Raw genomic sequence first — 20,996 nt, forward strand, 5'->3', positions numbered from 1 at the left:
TCTATGGGAAGACCTCACCTTGAAACCACAAGCGTAGTGGTAAAAATGGCTAATGGATCTATTGTTACGCCTATTGGAATGCTAAAGGATCTCAAGATCTCAGGATCAAGGTCTTGGGACACAAGGTAAGGCAGACTTTCATTGTTATGGATTTTTCCAAGCATCCTATGTCATTTGAGATGATCTTAGGGCGTCCATTCATGAGGGAAGCAAAAATGGTGCATGACTGGTCCAAGAACCATGTCTACTTACAGTTCCAAGACTCTGTCATTCGAGTTGATCTTTTAAGTGGTTGAACGCATCCTCTAGGAAACAAATTCATCATTGATAATCGATCACACACAACAATTCACTCAGCTCCATTACAGTATTGTTACACGTGTAACGAAGACACGGATATTGGGGAGAACTCTCCTTATATGGATATCCTACCCGGAATGGCTGAGTCAGACAATGTCGATTGGGTACACCTAGCGCCAACTATAGATACGTGGGGAGCTAGAGGAACAACCTGGGTAACACCAGATGGGGAAGAGATACCACACATTGCACCAGTAAACATGTTAGGTGTAGCGCATGTAACATCCGATGATAAGAAAGAGACACACCTACCTGAGAGTGAAACTGATGATTCCTCAAAGGCTTCAGGCCAATACACATCAGAAACGGAATCTCAGGGAGAAATGGATTCAGAACCTGAGGAAACATCGAGTGAACCAAGTATAGAAACTAAACACTCAAGGCCTAGTACGACCTTCTATTTATATGAGAGTGAAGAAGATACAAGCGAAGACTTATCAGGCGAGTCGAGTTCAAACATTTACCAAAATCAAAACCTTAACAAGAAACAAAGGTCATATAAGAGACGACGATATCGAGCAAATGTGAGAGCTAGGATAAACAAGGAAAGATCTACTGCAGAATGGCTTAGCTATCTAGGGGCATGTGATGCTCATCGAAAGCTAGTAGACAATTGGGGTGAACATCTCCAGAGTGTCATGTGGTGCAGCCTGCGACCCATTGACCTCGCTCAATTGGAGGTTACAGAGCCGAAATTGAGTCGAACTATAAGAAGATGTCAAAATCGAGAGTTAGCACAACAACAAAAGGAGGCAGAACTAAAAGAAAGGTCTCTGTCAGTATAAGAGCCTGCTGACTTACATACGGCTCCTGAACATTTTAAATCTTATACCACGGGGGAGCGAAAGGTTGTGTATACCAAAGCCCAACGAATACCTACCAATGGAAGCAGTGGAGTCTATGATGGTCCAGCGGTAGTTAAAGAGATAGAATTAGCAGAACCAGGTGAGGAGTCTAAACCAGTCTTTATTGCTCAAGACCTTACCGAAACTGAAGAGGCTGTACTTAAGGAGCTCCTCAAGTAATACAAGGATATCTTTGCTTGGACATATCATGACATGAAGGGCGTTCCACCTTCTGTGGTGCAACATACAATTCCCATGATCAACACTGCTAAACCCGTCCAGCAATGACCCTATCCAATGAATCCTAAGTACGCCAAAATTGTACAAGAGGAGATTGAAAAACTTATCCAATGTGGATTCATATACCCTATTGAGCACTCAGAATGGGTTTCTCCAATAGTCATTGTGCCAAAAAAGAATGGGAAACTAAGAGTTTACGTGGATCTCAAGAAAGTTAATGCAGCCGGCCACTAGGAGAGATCACTATCCCTTGCCATATTCATAACATGTGCTTGAAAGAGTTGCGGGCAAGGAAGATTATAGCTTTTTAGATGGGTACTCTGGTTACAATCAAATCACAATTGCATTAGAGGACCAAGCTAAAACTGCTTTTATCACAGAGTTTGGAGTGTTTGCATTTCGTGTTATGGCTTTTGGCTTAACAAATGCCCCTGCTACATTCCAACGATTAATAAACACTGCGTTTAAAGAATTTCTAAGGGAGTTTTGTGAAGCTTTCCTAGACGACCTTTGTGTTTATTCTTCTTGGGAGAAGCATTTGTTATATCTACGAAAAATATTTGAAAGGTGCAGATTTTATCGCATCTCAGTGAACCCTTTCAAATGCCAATTTTGGGTTAAGCATGGAGTCATTCTAGGGCATATAGTGTCCAAGAACGGGATATCCACAGATGAGAGTAAGATTAAAGCCATTGCCGATTTGCCACCACCTACGAACTATAAAGGAGTTCAAAGATTTATGGGCCATGTTGGTTATTATCGAAGGTTTATTTTAAACTTTGCCGAGATAGCGCGTCCATTGTACAAGCTTCTTATCGAGTTTCACTGGACGGAAGAATGTCATCAATCTTATGAGTTATTAAAGAAGGCCCTAACAAGTGCTCCAATCGTGCGAACACCTGATTGGAATGTACCTTTTCATGTGCATATTGATGCATCAAACTTTGCTATTGGGTGTGTTCTAACTCAACCAGGAGAACATAAATTGGACTACCCTATTAGCTTTGCAAGTCGCCAATTAAATGATGCCGAGATGAACTACACTACTACAGAGTGCAAAGGTCTAGCTATGATTTATGCAGTAAAGAAATTTCGCTATTACCTTCTTGCTACCAAGTTTGTGTTTTATGTTGATTATCAAGCATTGCTATATTTGGTAAACAAGCCGTGTTCCACAGGTCGAATTACACGATGGTTGTTAATTCTTCCTGAGTTTGACTTCACCGTTGTTGTGAGGCCTGGGAGGAAACATGTCATGGCGGATCATTTATCTCGTATCCCTAATGGCGAAGCTCCTACGGGGGTTGATGATGAATTGCCTGATACTCCTTTGTTCATTGTTGAGACAATGCCTGAATAGAGTGAAAAGATTGTTAACTTCTTAGTTAATGGTTTTCCACCCAAAGAGCTGCGAAAAGATATAGCTCGAAAATTAATCAAGGAATGCGAACCCTATTGCTTACTGGCTGGAACTCTCTATAAGAGAGGAAAAGATGATGTTCTTAGACGCTGTGCCCGCGAGGATGAGTATTTATATATTCTACAAGAGGCACACATGGGCGTAGCTGGTGGTCACTTTTCAGGAAAGTTGACTGCCCGAAAGATCTTACAGTCAGGCTATTGGTGGCCCACTCTGTTTAAGGATGCATCACTTTTTGCAAAGGGATGTGATGAATGCCAATGCTTCAAGAAGCCACAAAGAAGAGATAGGATGCCTCTACATCCCATCAAGGTAACCCAACCATTTGAAAAGTGGGGCTTAGACTTTGTAGGACCGATTAGTCCGGCTGCACGTAACACGCAATCACGATATATCATTGTGGCTACCGACTATGTAACCAAATGGGCTGAAGCAAAAGCAACACGAAAGGCGGATGAAAAAACAACAGCTAAGTTCCTCTTTGAGAACATTATCACACGTTTTGGATGCCCCTTTGAACTTGTGAGTGACAATGGAACTCATTTTATAAATGAAGTAATAAAAGAACTCACATCAAACTTTATGATATCTCACCACAAGTCTACACCCTACTATCCCCAAGCAAATGGTCAAGCTGAGAGTACCAACAAAACTCTCATCTTCATTTTGACAAAGACAGTTGAGGCTCATCGCACTGATTGGGACCTAAAGCTTACATCAACTTTATGGGCGTATCGTACTGCGTATAAAGTTGCTATTAATTGCACACCGTTTAAGATGGTGTATGGCCAAGAAGTAGTTATGCCATGGGAGTTTGTCATTCCTAGTCTTCGAGTAGCTTCTCAAGAAGGTTGGGATGGTAACCCCTTAGTGGAGCGATTATATATCCTGGAAAAGCTAGATGAAGAGAGGCAATTAGCTGTGCGAAATGCTCTAGTGGAGAAGGATAGGAGAAAGAAGTGGTTTGATAGCCATTTAAAGGGTAAAGACATCAAGGTTGGTGATAAAGTTCTTATGTACGGGGTACGTAATGAAAAGAAGAAATTGAAATACGCTGGTAAGGGACCATATCGAGTGTGTGAAATTACCCCGCAAGGTACCATTCGTGTGGAGACTCTAGATGGAGTTGAAACCATTGGATTCCTTAATGGGAGTAAATTCAAAAGATATTATGATCCTCTAAGCCAGGAAGAGTTGCAAGCCATCCATCAAAAGAAGGCTGCCAAGGAACAAGCAGAGCTTAGAAAAATCCAAGCAAGAGTTGAGGCTCGAGAACGACGACAACGTCTTAGACGCCAACGAGAGGCTAATGTGGGAATCACGCAAGCATTTTTAGAGGACTCAGATGACGACTCATTAGAATCTGATCCACCCCTACGATACCCAATTGAGCTAAATAGCCCCTATGGGAAAGTACTATACAATGCCTTATTAGATACGGGAGCTAAACACAATTTGTTATCCTATGGAGTTTGGTGTCAATTAGGGAAACCGACCCTATCCCCGAGTACGATGCAAGTCAAGGGCATTAATAAAAAGAAAACTGCTATTCTTGGAGTCCTTCAGACCCCTGTTGTCTATGACAATGGAAGCATAGTGCAGAGGTTTCTAGTCATGCCCACGGGAGCTATGGAAGGCAACGTAAACCTGGGACGCATGTGGATGTTGGCAACCAAATGCACTATTGATTGGGATACTGGTAGTGTCACGACGCGACCACCGACTCTTACCCCTATCATTCAAGCAAAGTCACCTACGTTGCAAACTCTAGCAAAGTTGAAGGATAGCCAACATTTACAAGCCAAGGTGGTTAACTCGTCTTTGCCGGCTACCCATGAACCTAGCACTTCAACACTTGTAGTTGCAGCAAGCAATAATATTGCAAGTACTCAACCTGCACGACCTAAGAGTACATATCAATGGGTCCCCAAGGCCTTACTTCCAACTACCTCAACCCTCCCATCCATTCCAAGAAAAAATTTCCCACGAAAACCAAGAGCGCGCTCTAGGAGAGTCAAGACCAAATCACGATGGATTCCAAAACGACTATTAGAAGCCCAAGGCTACTATGATGGAAATGAGCAAATTTGGGTACCTAAACGTAAAATGTGTCCTTCCCTATCGACAACAAACCCATATGAGTCAAACAGTGTAACGCTAAAGCCAATGGCAAACCGTGGGAAGGGAAAGATCACAGAATGCTACACACCTAGTCCAGAGCTAGTTTGGGCTCCAAGGCAAAACCAATTTATTCCACCTAGCTAGCTCAGGAAGGGGGGAGTTCCATGAAGCTTCTAGCTCCTCATGTAATACATCCATAGAGGTAAAAGCTTCTACACAACCTCCACCTACAATAGTGGACCTCCATGAAGCTACAAAGGAATCAACACCTTCCAGTGTTCAAGAATCACCTGATGAACCACTTCAAGTTCGATCCTGGGAGAGTACCTTACCACCCTTGCAACTCGACGAGGCACCTAAGGTAATAGAAAACTACTGGAAAAAATCTTCACCTATAACAACTTGGAACAACTGGTTTCAAAGGGTGACGACATCATTTCAAACGGTATGATCTACCCAAGGAAGGGGGGAGTGTTTGTGGACATCCATTATTCACTTGCTTCCCTCTCAACCTTTCTCCCTGACCTCTTAATCTCCAATCTTAGGGAATGTATATATAAAGCCTTATACTCACAAAAACAAGATAAAAAAGTAAAAGAGCAAGAGCCATAACACAAAATCATAAAAACAAATTATGCACAAGAACACGACCCTTGTAATATTTGTACTCTAACCATCATCTATTTGCGTGTACAGATATGGCTAGGCTAGAGTCATCCACTCCTGCCTTGGGTGAGAGGTACCCTCGTTACTTTTCACAAATATTTCACATGGTCTTTCCAGTGCTTGCATGTGAATGGGATTTGATAGGTACGCTAGCATGTGAGAGGAATTTTGAGGAGTTAGAATGGCTGATACGTCTCTTGACCACGTCTGATCCATACTTAGTAGAGAGCGTTTCTCCCATTGCACAAGCCTACCCTTTTGACCAAGATGACTATAGGCGTCTAGTGACCTTCTTAGTAAACATGGGCACCTATGATGAAGAAGAAAATTTACAGGACTACACGGATGGCACATATGGTCTCATGGATGATGACTTTGTTTATCTCGACGACGAGGATAGGGGTTTAGCCTTAGAGTTTCCCCCCAACCTCTACAATATCCTATTCCCTTGACTCTCTAGGGGGAGTGCAAATAATTAGGTTAGGGTTCCTTATGTTTTTTGTTGTGTTCAATAAGTGTTGGTACCTTTTCCCACTAATGTGCCTCTTGGAGGTATTCCTTTTGTTTCCTAGTGTGTACAGGAGCGTGTTGCTATTGATAGGATTTGGACCTTCATGGAACCTTTCTCTCGTTCACACTTCAGATCAAGCGCGACCATCAACACAAACAGGTGTTTTTTGTCCATTAGCATTGCCCCTATCTATTTTGCATCCATGTTTGTCTGCTTTAATTGTGATTGGTAGCCTAATATTCACCGCATTTGCTTAGTATCAAACATTTAATTCAATGTAATTTTTTGTCATAATCACTTGTCTAGGTTTAAAAATCAAGCAGTCCGACTAAGCTAGTTTGACCAAGCTAGGTATTAGAAATCTTCTCTTAATACCATGGGGAATGCTTTCCTAATAAGCAATGGTTACTTAGGTTCTTAATCCGATTTAGGCAGCATTGTGTGAAATGTACTAGGGCTTTCTAGTGGGCTTGACTCTATTGACCTTTAGCTTAAGTATTATAAAGGGAGTTTACTAGTGTGATGATCCTGGGGAGGTGTATCAGAGTTATATGACCCCCCAAAGCTACAAAATTAAAATGATGAAAACAAACAACACAAAAAAAATCAAAGTGCCACAATGTAAAATTTTAAGCTGGAAGAGAAATCCCTGCTTAAATTGATACTCCACTCACATGTATCACCTATGGTACTAGAGCCCTAGAGGTTCCAAGTGTGGGCGCTTTTCCTTGAAAAGCAAAAAACCCAAGGCATACAAAATAAGCACACACATCAAAATTGAATCACTGTGAAAAGACTTTGGGGGGTCAAAGCAAAGGTAATCAGTCAGGCGATGATTTCATGAGAAATTCCTTTTATCATAGCTTAACTACAAGGTCCTCTAGGTATAGCCTCTAGTCAGCCCTCGAACATGAAATACTTGACTCTCACGATTAAACAACTTAATTAACCAGAGAAAATTAAGAAGCTTACCCATGGTATTAATAGTCGATCTCTAGTGCCTTTCGACCGTTAAATTAGCGACCCCAGACTTGTTTAATTTTTTACCTTTACATCTGTTTATGCATTTGATTACATTTCAATTTAATGCTTATTGCTGACAAATTGTTTAAAATTCTGTTACCAATCAATTGTCTGCCTAAAATTGCATATGCTTTTTAATCGCTTATGAGAATGCAATTACTGTGCAATGTTGTTTGATTTTGCAGTGACTGAAGAAGGCTAAGGATATTCATCTCAAATGCTCTTCCACCTCGACCAACGAGCTTCAACTCAATAGCTTCCGAGGACGGAATCTACTTCAGGAAGGGGGGCATGTTAACCCTCACAGCTCACAGACACTCTATCACCTACGAGACGGACATTGTAACCTACGGTGGACATTGTATTATTTATTTGGTAGAGTCAGGTACCGGGCTTGTCGGTCCAATAGGAAAAGGGTAAGAGTGATCGCCGATGAGAGGTGCACTCTAACTGGGACATTCAAGGGATTAGTTGGTTAAGTATGGGCGCCCAAGTGTGAATGGGGTGAGCTCATATAAAAGCCAACTAAACCTAAAATTCACAGATTCTCTCATTTCTGCAATGCAAGAAGTGTGCTCTTGCTCCATCTCCTTCTCCATCTCCTTGTGTACTAGTGTGTGTGTGTGTACTTGAGAGAGAGAGAGTGTGTGTGTGATCGAGCATTGCGGCGGCACGACGGCGGTGAAGCGGTTGAGCGCGACGTAGCGGCGTCTCCTTCTTCTTCGCGGTGAGGAATCCTCCACGGTAGGAGCATAGAGCGGTGAGTGACACACCATTGCCCTCTTTTGAGCTTACTAGTTAAGCTAGTTGTGTGCTTGGAGCCGTCTGTGGCTCGCACACAGTGTTAGGAAAGTCCCTTGCTTCGACAGTGCGGCAAGGAGCGCACAGTCACCCATTTGTGGTTTTGAGTGTTATGAATTGGCTGGACTTGGAGTTTGCTGGGAGATGGAGCATGTAGCGACTTGGGATTTCTGGTGGGACGGTGCACTTATTAGAGCCTAGTTTACACCTTGGAAAAAGGCATGTTCCTCAGATGGCGGCCAATCTCTTCATGGGGTCCTTAACCTGCAAATTGCAATGCTCAAAAGGAGAGATCCTGAACGTCTACCAGTCAACAACACTTCCATGCCCATCTCCAGTTATGACTTCTGGAGCAAGGTATTAATTCATGTGTACCAACAAGACATGGATTAACGGATAGATGTAGGCTCTGTTATGAGCTCAGAAAGTGGTTTTCTTTTTGGCCTGCCCAAAGGGCAAAGGCTATAGTGATGCCTTCTCTTTTTGCTGACTAAATAGAAAAAAAGACCAAGTTGTATTTTCAAGCATTTTTTGATAGGTTAAAAATTTTGATTGGTTAAAATAAGATAGTGGGCACGCATTTAAATGAAGAGTGTGCAAATCTAATGTTAGATATACATGTCTTGAGTTTTATTGCTAATGAAAAAGAGTTGGAACTTGGGTCATCTTTTAGTGCCAATCTTTGAAATGAGTGTCTTATGGCTGGCGTTCGTTGAATTTTAAAATTGAAACTTTTAAAAATGGCTTGTAGAGGTAGTGCGCATTAAAGGCATTCGTTAAAATGATGCATGATTCAAAATTAAGTGTGCATGGTTGTTGTTTAGGGTCTCTCTCTCTCTCTCTCTCTCTCTCTCTCTCTCTCTCTCTCTCTCTCTCTCTCTCTCTCTCTCTCTCTGTGCGGCCGCCATGGTCTGCAAAGTTTTGCCTGCGAGGGGCTTGGAGTCGACGTGGTCATGGAAGTCTTCTACGGCAGGAGGAAGCTCTCTCACTCTAGCGGTTTTGTATCTGCGAGGCGACATGGCTGTGGGGGGCAGAGGTTTGCTCCGAGACGGGGGTGCCTGGCTGCCTCCGCTTTGCGGGTCTGTGCAGGAGCAATGACCCCTTCTTTTTGGGAAAGGGAGAGGCTCTCCCTCCACCTCCTCTTTGGGAGGCAAAGGGAGCTAGGTTCATGTCATGAGGGTGGATGATTCACTGATAGAAATTGCATGGTAGTTGGCACAACCTTTGGTGCTCCGGATCGTGCGAGGTTCACCAAAACAGCTGGGTTATGTTATGGTTGTTCTTATGCATGTTGGTGGTTCAGTCTCTGTTTTGTCTGTGATCATGCTAGGTCTAAGGGGAAGTTGCATTTTGAGGTTCCTAGGGGACAGGCTGCTCCGGGTTCTATTATGTAGCAACAAAGGTTGTGTGTCATGAAGAAGGTGTCTGGTGATGATGATATAACGTTTGTTGCAAGTATTTTGTTTGTATGGTTCTTGGTTATGTTTGCTGTTGGGCCTTGGACAAATATGTGGTCTATCTTTATCTTGTTGGTGGCATCCTTTGCTTTTATTTTGTTGTCGGCTTTTATGGGTGGTGTATGTAGTTGGGTAGGGCTCCCTGTAAAACTCCCGGGACGATGGTTCGGTTGTTGGATACTTCTTGGGATGATCTGTGGTATTTTTGGCTCGGTTTGAGCAAGGTTGCCACTCCCTGTTGTGAGTTTGGCCAAAACAAAAATGATGACATCCACCAAACTTCTGTGAGCCTGTCACGTTGCTTCATTTCTCCCATGCCTAACAGGATCTCGATTCCGAACAAGCCTTGCGTTGCATTGCTGAGTCCCGAGACTATATTTCTCGAACCAACCTGTTTGGCTGGCTGGCTGGCTCTGTGTGTGTGTGTGTGTGAGGGCTCGCGAAAATCTAAAATCTGAACAAGTAAAATATCCCCCTCAACCTGACCTGAACCGGCTTCGCCAAATTTGAAAAAGCCGAATCCTTTTCGAACCCAAATGAGCCGGATTTTTTCCCTTTCAACGATTTTTCAAAGATTTTTGTTGTAAAAGAAAGCCAATTACTTTATCTTCTATATTAGAGCTAAGTTTTAATGTTTCTCCTTCAAAGTTCACATCCACAGTCCAAACTTCATTTACTCATTACTACAAATCAATGTTTAAGACTAGTTTATAGAGTTGAAAAGCTCAAAAAAACTATCAAAGAGTTACAATCGACACAACAATGAAGAACAAAGATAACCTGTAGCATTTTTTAGCCAATCGGAGATGTCTATAGTGGCTCTCGATAACCGACTTTGATAAAATGCTACAAAATTGCAAATTTAAAACATAAGAGATACTCGTAAGAATAATAAGCTATATATTTATTGTCATGCAATCTCACATCATCATAGACATTGAAAAAGCTTGAATTTGACCTTTTTGGTAGAAAATTGAGATTCGTATTTGTTGTTTCCTCAAACTGCAACACTCTGCAAAGAGACATTTATAAAAGTATAAAGTAGAACTTAAAGTAATTGGCATAAACGAGAGAGTAGGGGGATCGAACCCCATTACCATCGGCTTTGATGGCTACGCCGGGCTCTCTTGGGGGAGAAGAGAAGCAAATCCTCTCAGCCACGACCAATGGCAGATTGGATTTACTCCTCTTCTCCCCTCTCAAAATTAGTAAGGTAGATGAAAAAGAATAATCAAAAGTAACAAATAAAAGCAGTAGATAGGCATACCTTGTTTATTGTAGAATCAAGCTGCATATACCTTGTGACATGAGGAGATGTCGATGTGCCTTAGCACCCCATAACACGATGCTCTCCTCCAACTCTGTTTCAGTCAACTTTGAAGAACCTTCTATGTTGATCTTCAAAAGTGCATCCAAGGATTGTAACTCCATACTATTTCGCAATTTCGTCTTAATCCTTGTCCGTGCGCTAAATCCTCTCTCACATATAGCATTAGAAGAGCATTGCACTAAAGCAATCTGACAAACAGTCAAAATATTAGGATACGAGTCTCTCCATGTTGCATTGCAAGCGATTGTAGCTGGAACATCTGGAAGACTAAAAGGTACCCAACTAATAGCAGCCTGTTGTTGAAACTACGAAATTCACTAATAAAATCATCCTCATCGATCAAAGCAGCAAAATTTATAATCTCCAAAGACTTCATTTTACCATAAAAGGAAGCTATTTCTTTTGCCTCTGACTTACCATAATCTCGTAAAGCTTTCTCTAATACTGGATTTTGTGCTAGAACTAAAACACCTAGCTTACTCAAAATGGAATTGTCAACAAATCGTTCTTGAAGAGAGGTGATAACCTTCTTCGAAAAAGAAACCTGAAACTCTAAAGCAAGCATTAGATCCATGCCAAAGATATCTCTCTCTATCTCAATATAAAAAACTTTTTGCCACGAATAGCTCCTCGTAAGTAAAACAAAAAAACTTTCTCTGGCCCATATTCTCGCAAAAAACTATAACCACTTGTATCAAGAATAAGTTCATTCTCATCAACATCAGGAGGATCAATATAATACTGCTGAATTAAATTGATCTCTTTTTGAATAATCGCAGACACGGTGGTAACATCTACAAAGTCTTTTTGAAATAACTTACTAACTACAGACATGCCTTTCAAAACATCTGTTAAAAAGAAAAGACAATAAATGTTTTCAAACTTTGAAAGATCAGCAAAAAGACTTGGAGCTTTTTCTTTTGTCTCCATCAAAATGGCATCAAGAGAAGAACATACCTTGCCTATTGCAGATGCATGACTTAGCCACCTGACATCAAATGTGTGCTCTAATCTCAAGATCGGGCACGCCAAATCCTCCTGAGTGATCCTTAACTCGGCAAGCCTCTTGTTAGAGTGATTGAAATGTGTGGCAATCGAATTAACAAGCTTCTCTAACGTTATTACAATATTTGAATTCTTTGCAACAGAAGAGACAGCCAAAGCTGTCCTATGAGCAACACAATGAATAGATGTTAGAAATGGATTTACATGTTTTTTAAAAAGCGTTGAAACACCATTCTCTGACCCTGTCATGGTTGAACACCCATTAGAAGCAAAAGCGATTAGCTTTGAAAGATCAAAATCATTTTTTTTCAACTCATCAAGAATAACATTAAAGATAGACTTGGTAGTTTCATCACTTACACGAACTATGCCATAAAAGCTATAGGTGGGAATGCAATCATCAATGAGGTAGGACAAATAGATAATTAAGTGTCCATGCTTAATAATATCATTAGACTCATCAATCAAAACGCCAAAGAAAGGACTTCGAGATACTTTTTTCAAAGTGGAGCTCATGAGACACTTACCCATACAATAAACCATCTCCACACAAGCCTTGTCATCATTGTACAAGGATGTGGAATATGGTACTCGACAATCTTGCAAAAGAGAAATCATGTCAGTAAATCCATAAAATGCATAATTTTTCTTTGCCATATGATATGCGACCCTAAAGAGAGTAAAGAGAGCCTCATCTTTGAAGTTTTATGCTCTCTTCATGCTATTTTGGATGCCTTCCTTTCCTTCTAAGAGGAAAGCATCCATTGCATTCACATGGCAATCGGTTTGACAATGAGCTTTTAAATTACTAACCTTAAAATTAACTGAACCATCTTTAGAATATGCACTATGGTGATGAGGATACTTTAAACAGAACTTACAATACAATTTGGCTTCTTCTTCGTTGTATACGATCCAATCAAACTTTTCTAGCCAATCATCTTGGAAAGAAGCACGTGCCTCAATCCTTCTCTGCAATTCTAACGTGTCTGCTAAAGATAATGAAGAAATATCATCAGTAGAAACTGTCTTTGTCAAGTTAGATGAATCTCATTTCGTTTTCTTGGAGTTTATCTTAGAAGGTTCAAGCCATGCCCATTGAAGAAGCGTACCTTGTCGTTTTTTATTGCCTTTTGCATCTCTTTTATTACCCTTGCCGGAATCATTTAAGTCCATTTAAAACAAACTATAACAACCATATAAACGCAAAAAAATACTTTAGGTTTACAAATGCGTAAAACTTTAAGCACAAAAAATTTCAACTACATGAAAGTAATATGTAGCAAGCGGAAAAAGTAGAGACATGTTACGAGATTTACCGGCTCAAGAATCAAGGTGGATTGCAGTCTCGACTCTGCCCTCGAACAAGTTGTGGCAAGCTTTGTGCTATTTCTTAGTCGAGTTTCTTTCCAAAGGTGTTTTTTCTTTGATCTTGATTCTCTTTGTGTCTTTTCTTTGAAGCTTGAAAAAGCAGTCACTGTCACACCTAACTCCTTACTCTTCTTGCAGTACAATAATCTTTTGCTTATCTGTTGTGAGTCGTGACGTTGTGACCTGACCTCGTTAATGAACACAAGCCAAATGGGCAACAAGCCTGTCCTCTGTCAATGAATACAAGACAAATAGGGATTCAACAGCAAGCCCTTAAGGCTTATTGTATTACAACGCACCTCACTCTCCAGAAAGTAGCGCAAACTTTAAAGGCAATGTCTGCTTTCCTCTGCTGCCGTTTTCCTTGGAGCAAACCTTACAACAAGCCCTGGATTCTGGATTCTGCCGTAACCTGTCGAAGTTCCAACACGACTCACAACTCACAAGCCAAGGCCCAAAACGACAGCAAGGCTCAGCCGCTCAAGCTCTTCCTTCCCAAAATGACAGCCAGGCAGCGCCAACCTCAAGAGTCAAGCCCTCGCCCAGGCCCACGTTTATAACAGTCTACAGCCTGCGCAACACAAAGCTACAAGCTCAGGGCCTCAGGCCTTGATTGAGCGCAAGCAGAAAATCGTTGTTCAGTGTTGATGGTTGCAATGATCAATCGACTGTACTTCTACTGCGCGCGCGAGACAGAGAATGAAAAGCGACGTTTAAACTTTAGGCCTTAGGGTACCCGTAAGTTGTAACGCTTCGATAATTCGATTATTAATAATGTACTTTAGTCTTTGAATGTACAATGTACTGTGTACAACTTATCCCGCTTCCCAAAATTTCCCAACCTGAGTTCGAATCTCCCATTCAAACTTCAAAGTCTAGGCTGGACTATGGAGGACAATCTTTGAATCTTGCATAATATACATAAATATATATATATATATATATATATATATATATATATATACATTAAAAGCCTCTTCAACATAAAGGGAGCTTAAGTTTTGCCTTTTCCAATTAAATGAACAGGCCGAGACCTTTTTATGCTAAAATGTGAGAAAGTTCCCCGAACGTCCTCCTTGGAATTTGAGACGGCCCCATGGAAATTTGAGCAGGCTTTGGATAAAGCGAACCTATCTTTTCCCGAGCCCTGGAGTGTGTGTGTGTTAGAGAGAGAGAGAGAGAATGTTTAAAGCCTTCCCAAACAATATCTAACACTTGCTTTCCATCGCAGTCATCTTGAACTGCTAGCTTGTTGAGCTCCAACTTGCCATCGCAACTCACCCTCCCTCTGCAATGTTGCTCCTCTACCCCTTACTCCCGTCAAAGTAAACAATGATGGAAACGAGACCTGCGAGGCTATTGGTTTCTGTATGCTTTGTCCTCTGTCTCTCTCCTTCCTCTAGACGCTTGCGTGCGAACCAGCACAGTTTCAAACTCATCGTAGGAGGGGCTCTGAGCTCTCGAAGCGGCTCTACAGCTGCCTTCAAAAAGAGTTGCTGAAAGGAAGCTGCTGGAGAAGGGACAAGCATGAGGTATGCAGCTTGTAAAGAGAGTGCTCAACAGTCAGTATGAGAGAGAGAGAGACCATCGCCTGCGTATAAGTATAAATAGGGTAAATTACCAAAATACCCCTCTAATTTGTAATTTGTAGAAATTAGAATTGTTACACTATTAGTCTGGCGCGTGCTTTTTTTTTAACTTTGAACTACATTTTTATGGCAGGCCTTGTGATTTTATCACTTGTTTACCTCTTATCAAATTTAGTTTTTTTATTATTTTCAAATACTCTCTCTCTCTCTCTCTCTCTCTCTCTCTCTCACACACACACACACACACACACACACACGCAGGCAGTGCCACCGTTGGCAAGTCAGTACAGTTGAGCTATGGTGGGCAGGCTGCGTCGGCTGTTATGAATCCGGCTGGTTTCACAGTACCAGGGGGCAGCGTGCCCCCTCCATCTCCTGCATCCGCATCAGCAGGTGGTGTTGGTCGTTCACTGTCCTCGTCTTCTTCCTCTGCAGCCCTCTCCTCTCTCCAGCACGACGCTGAGCAAAGTCTTTTCAGCCATCTTGCAGAGGACCTTACCTTCTCTCATGACGCCAAGCTGGAAACACAACGAGGTACCGCGCATTTTCTGTCATTGCTAAGCCCACCCCCCCCCCCGCGTGCATTGCACGCCAAGACTGGAGGGGATTGACGAAGAGAGAGAGAGAGAGAGAGAGAGAGGTTGTAGCGTGAGTGGGTGAGACAATGATGGGAGGGTGCGATAGCAAGTAGGCGCAGGGCAGAAGGGCACTAGAGTGCGATGGTGCGCCAGGGCAGGAGGGGCACAAGAGTGTGTAAGAGGGTTCTAGACTGAATCTGAATCGCATTTGCCTCTAACCATCCTCTTTTTATTGTTCTATCTCAAAACAACCTCCATAGAATTATTGGTTGCCCATAAGGTATCATCTCCAAAAAATGATAATACTCTAGCTGCTAGAATAGGAAATGCAAGATGAGATGATGACACGGATTGGCCTCCAATCCTGTGGACACCTCGACTCCTATCTAGCTTAACTACTGTAGCAAAGGATCCAAATTGTGGAGGCGGATAGAGGTAGGGCAATTGACAAGGGTATAACTGCACATCAAAGTTGGAAAAACCCATTGGTACAAGGCTTCACCAAGAATAAAAACCAACAAACAAGGCTTCAGCAAGAACTAGAAAAGAGAGAGAGAGAGAGAGAGAGAGAGAGAGAGAGAGAGAGAGAGAGAGGAGGAGGAGGAGGAGGAGGAGGAGAAGAACAAGAAGAATTAGAGAGTTTTAACGTCGTAGAAAACTATCCCAAGAGACCTTAAAGATCTATCCAATGAGGAGAGTTGAACTCAAGATTTGTTATTCAAGAGGGGAATGGCATAACCAATCTACCACTCTTGGTTAGTGCCCTCCATGTTATGTTTTTGTGCATGAGGATTCTTGGACAGAGGATGTAGCCCTTCGGGCTGCACACTCGGCTTGGGCCTGGGCGGGACAACCACTTCTTGCGCGCTTGTCTAGAGGTCGTTCGGATGCGGATTACTCCCCATCCAAACCGGCCTCAAAGATAGCGAGGTTGGCTGCTGTTGCAGCATCTGTTTTCTCTCACTGACTCCACGAGGATCATCTCATGGAATGTGCAGGGATTAGGAGGGCCCCAGTTTCAGCGTCAGAGGGGTCGGCTGCGTCAGGAGCTGCAGAGATGCCTTGTGGGTGGTGAGATTGACATTCTTATGCTGCAGGACCATCATCTTTGTGAGAGCCGCATTCGGCGTTGTGGTCAAATTTTGAGTGGTCGCTATGAGACTTTTTGGTCAGTTGCTTTTGGACCTAGAGACATCCAGGGTGGGGTATGTATGACCATTGCGGACTCTTTGCAGTCAGCAGGCCATTGTGAGCAGGGGGATTATTGTGCCAGGCAGGGCTCAGTGGATTATTATGCAGGTTCAAGGTTGCTTGATGGGCTTCCTAAACATCTACGCGCCTAATGTGGCGAGCGCATGTGCAGAGTTTTGGGCTCACATTGCAGATTCTAGTTTTGGGCCTTCTCTCGTTCGGACCGTCGAGTGGGAGGAGCGAATCTAATGCGGATAGATCGCTTCTACACTAGTGATCACTTCTGTGACTTGAGAGGGATTGTGGCATTCTGGCTGGGACTTCCTTTTCGGACCATGCACCAGTGATCCTTGCAGTGACTGATAGGCAGAGGAGGGGGAGCACGATGCTACGCATCCCAGAGAGGGTCTTACTGGACTTTGCGCTCAGAGAGCGAGTGGAGGCTCTTTGGACAGAGAGCTTAGACGTATAGGACTCTCTTGCTGACAGAGTGGCCTCAGGACACTCTCAGCCTAGTCGGCTCTTTCTTCAGGAGTCTTCGGCTCGCATGGCTGCAGCGAGAGAGGAGCAGCAGCGCCTCCGACGGGGGGTCGCTTCCTTGTAGAGGATGCAGGAGCAGCATCCAGACAGTCCTTGGTTGGAGGAGCAGTTTTAGTAGGCTCGCTAGGAGCAGCTCGTCAGCACAGAGGAGAGGCGCCATGCGTTTGCTTTCCATCGTCAGGCATCTCAGTGGACCCAGGTGGGTAACAAAGTGACATGCGCTTTCTTTGAGACAGTGGGACCTCGGCATACTCATGCGAAGGTCAGGCAGTTGAGGAGGCTCGACGGGTCAGTCGCTTCAGAGCCAGAGGACATGTGTGCAATTGCTACTGAGTTTTACTGTGATCTACTGTCTGTAGAGCCCCCAGTTAGAGCGTCAGGATGCATGCAGAGAGCAGGTGTGGGCATAGATGCCTTGTCTTGTGACTGAGGAGATGCGTCAGAGGCTTGAGCTGCCTCTTCAACTAGAGGAGCTGCACATGGCTCTTAGTGCACTCCCCCGTGGTAGCTGTCCAGGTGAGGATGGCTTGACCCCGAGCTTCTTCTTGGAGTACTGGGACTTGCTTGGCTCAGATCTTTGTAGTGCTTTTCATTACATTTTGCACACAGGTGAGATGCCTGACAGCATGAGTGAGGGCATGATTTACCTCATTCCCAAGGAGGGTGGCTCCTTGGATGAGATTCGACAGTGGTGCCCCATCACTATCCTCAACTCTGTCTACAAAATTCTTGCCAAGGCTTTGAGTTTGAGGATTCAGCTACTTCTAGAGAGCCTTATACATGGGACTCAAACAGATTTTGTCAAGGAGCGTAGTATCCTTGACACCATCTTTACTTTTTGGGAGGCGTCTGCCCTCGCGCGGCTCTGCGGTGAGGATTCGGTGATTCTTCTTCTCGATTTTGAGAAGGCCTACGACAGAGTTCATTGGGATTTTTTTGGAGGGCACTCTACGCAGGATGGGCTTCTCAGATGCTTGGATTAGAGGGGTGTCAGCTTTGTACAGACGGGCACACAGTCAAGTGCTTTTAGCAGGAGGTAGAGGTGATCGCTTCATGTTCACACGGTCAGTCAGACAGGGCTGCCCTCTTGCCCCTTTCCTCTTTTTGTTCTATGCTGAGGCAATGAGCAGGTTTTTGGTTTCACAGCAAGTTGGTTTACGTGGCTTAGCGCTCCCTATTCGGGGAGATGAGCTACTGTACGCTGAGTTTGCAGATGACTCAGCCTTGTACTTGGATGGCCATGAGGCCAACCTACACAGGTGTGAGTAGGCTCTTGAGACTTTCTGTTGTGCATTTGGCGCACTGATCAAATGGAAAAAGATTGTGGCTTTCTCGGTTGGTAGTGCTCCTACGCCAGATTGGATGCCAACTGAGGGTTTCAGGTGGATTCCCCCAGGGATTGCAGTTCGGTACTTGGGCTGTCAGGTTGGTTTGGACTTGTCTCCCGAGCAGCAGATTGCTCCCCTCCTCCTGTCTATTAGGAGGAAGTTGTTACATTGGAGCTCCGCACGACTTTCTTTGGCGTTGTTGGCTACTATGTGGTACATCACTTCTTGTTGGATCTTCTTGAGTTCTTGTATTAGCCAGGTTGAGAGGCTTTTCAGGAACTTCCTTTGGTCAGGGCGTGACACAGGTAGCCCGGGCCAAAGTGGCATGGCAGGTCATCATTCTTCCTTGTTCTAAGGGAGGGTTTGGGATCATAGACCCAGCACAGCAGAGTAGAGCCCTTCTTGGGAAGTTCATCGTCAGAGAACTTCTTCCAAGTGAGGAGCCCTGGAAGGAGTTCTTGCTTCAACGGCTTCATGCTAGGGTGCCTCAGGCTGGAGGCCCATGGCGACCCTCGACTCGATGGATTTTCACAAAGATGCATAGAGTTGGCTTGAGCAGGAGACTAGAGGACCGCTCCGATGTGAGTCTTCTCCGCTCCTGGGAGCTACTGCGGCGAGGCTTGGAGCAGCGTTAGCCTACTTGCACAGAGGAGCGCCTGAGACAGCCTCTTGTATGGAACCCCATGGTTAGCACTCAGAGAGGCCACTTGGTTGGTAGTCGGCCTCATGTTTCCTGGGGTCCCATGGCAGAGGGTCCATCATGCTCTCTAGGTGACTGATTACAGTTTTCAGGCTTGTCAGAGGAGCTTCAGGGCATTCGGCTACAGGGCATGAGAGGGGTGCAGAGCATGTGTCAGGACATCTCAGAGGCAGTACCAACTGAGTGGCTCACACCTCTCGAGTCAGCAGCGCCCAGATGGATGGGAGCCTTCATGCGACTGGAGGTTCTCATCTCAGTTTGGGCTTGCTCAGAGACTATACCCTCCTTGTTTTTCAAGCTACAGGGTAAGGGATGCTTACATCGAGTTGTAGTTGAGGTCCGCAGGTCGCAGAGTGCTGTTTTTAGAGGATTCGCGTGGTGGGCATCTGTGGGAGGACTTGTGTCATAGATCCCGACCCAGCAGCTCTTGAGACTGGCCACTGGAGGCTGTGGGCTTGGGAGAGCTGTCCACTGGCACGAGTATAGTGGGATCCTGGAGAGTGGCTGTGGAGGGACCCTTTCTCCTCTACAGACCATCCAGGTTTCTCTTTCTTTCAGTACACTGTTCGGCTGGGACGTCACATACTGGCAGCGCAGAGAGAGGCTCGCCCTGCTGCAACACTACATTGGCAGGAGGAGGGTCTAACAGCTGAGTTCTTGGCAGCTTTTTGGGAGAGGTTGTGGGACTCCAGAAAGCCGAGACGAGTCACTTTGTTCCAGTGGCTGGTTGTACATAGAGCTACAACAGTTGGGAGCTGGCTTGTACATAGTGGTCTCTCGCATTGCGACCATCTTGTGGAGAGTCAGCGTCACTGTCTCTGGGACTGTCCTTTGGCACAACAGGTGTGGCTTAGTGTCCTTCGGCTGATGCCAGCTCTTTCCCCTTCTCGGCAGTACACTTGGGGGGTAGTTGCTTGGTCCAATCTGATGGGCCCGGCACTTCAGTTTGAGCTAGCTTCCACCAGCAGGATGATAGTGATGAAGGGGGGTCGACCTACACTTCAGCCTGCTACACAGCTTACTCCACAGGAGTGGTGCAGTGAGAGAGAGGAGTGTTGGGAGCTCATCAGTGGCCTGACACTCTGGTTCATCTGGCGGGTCCGTTGCTTCCGCATCTTCAAGGCTCGCCCTGTACCACCAACAGAGACCGTTCGGGATCTTTGGCTAGAGCTGGTCCATACTCTCAGAGGACAATTCAAGAGACTCTAGGGCAGTTCCGACCGCATGCGGGAGCGCAAAGAGGCTTTCCTTTGACTCTGGCATCCTGGGACTTTTTTCACCATGGTCGATGGTGTGCTCATATGGCACTACCGCCCACCTGTGTGGCTTTTCCCTCCTCCCATCTCTTGATCTAGCCTCATTGTACATCTATTGTTTTTTCATTGGGAGAGTCTCCCCATCATGATTGTTGTAGCCCTCTCTTGTAGAGCAGGTTGTAGCCCTATGGGCAGTTTCATTAACTAATAGAAGGATCTTTTTCTCAAAAAAAATATTTACCACACTTGGGTAATAGAAAGGTTATACCATTTTCCTCTTTTTATTTTCGCACACACACCCGAGAAGAAGAGAGTTTTAACGTCGTAGGAAACTGTCCCAAGAGACCTTAAAGATCTATACCACGAGAAGAGTTGAACTCAAGACTTGTTATTTAAGACGGAAATGACATAACCAATCTACCACACTTGGGTGATAGCAAGGTTATACCATTTTCCTGTTTATTTTAGCGTGTGCACACCCACACCCACAGACCCACAAACCCACACACACACCCGAGAAGCAGAGTTTTAACGTCGTAGGAAACTATCCCAAGAGACCTTAAACTTTCAATGCTCCAACTTCGGCTATGGTGATGCGTCTACCTTCTTCAAGAATCTCCGAGGAGGAAAATTCCTGAAACCACTTCCAACACAAAATCATGAA

The 20,996-nt window shown here is 44.2% G+C and overlaps 1 pseudogene; it reads right to left on the bottom strand.

The window, feature by feature from the left end:
* Nucleotides 1-10,254: 10,254 nt before the first annotated feature.
* LOC147422196 (uncharacterized) lies at nt 10,255-12,955 on the bottom strand (annotated as a pseudogene).
* Nucleotides 12,956-20,996: the final 8,041 nt, after the last annotated feature.

This window comes from Adiantum capillus-veneris, chromosome 27 (genome assembly GCF_014529385.1).
Source record: "Adiantum capillus-veneris isolate H3 chromosome 27, ASM1452938v2, whole genome shotgun sequence".
NCBI lineage: Eukaryota > Viridiplantae > Streptophyta > Polypodiopsida > Polypodiales > Pteridaceae > Adiantum > Adiantum capillus-veneris.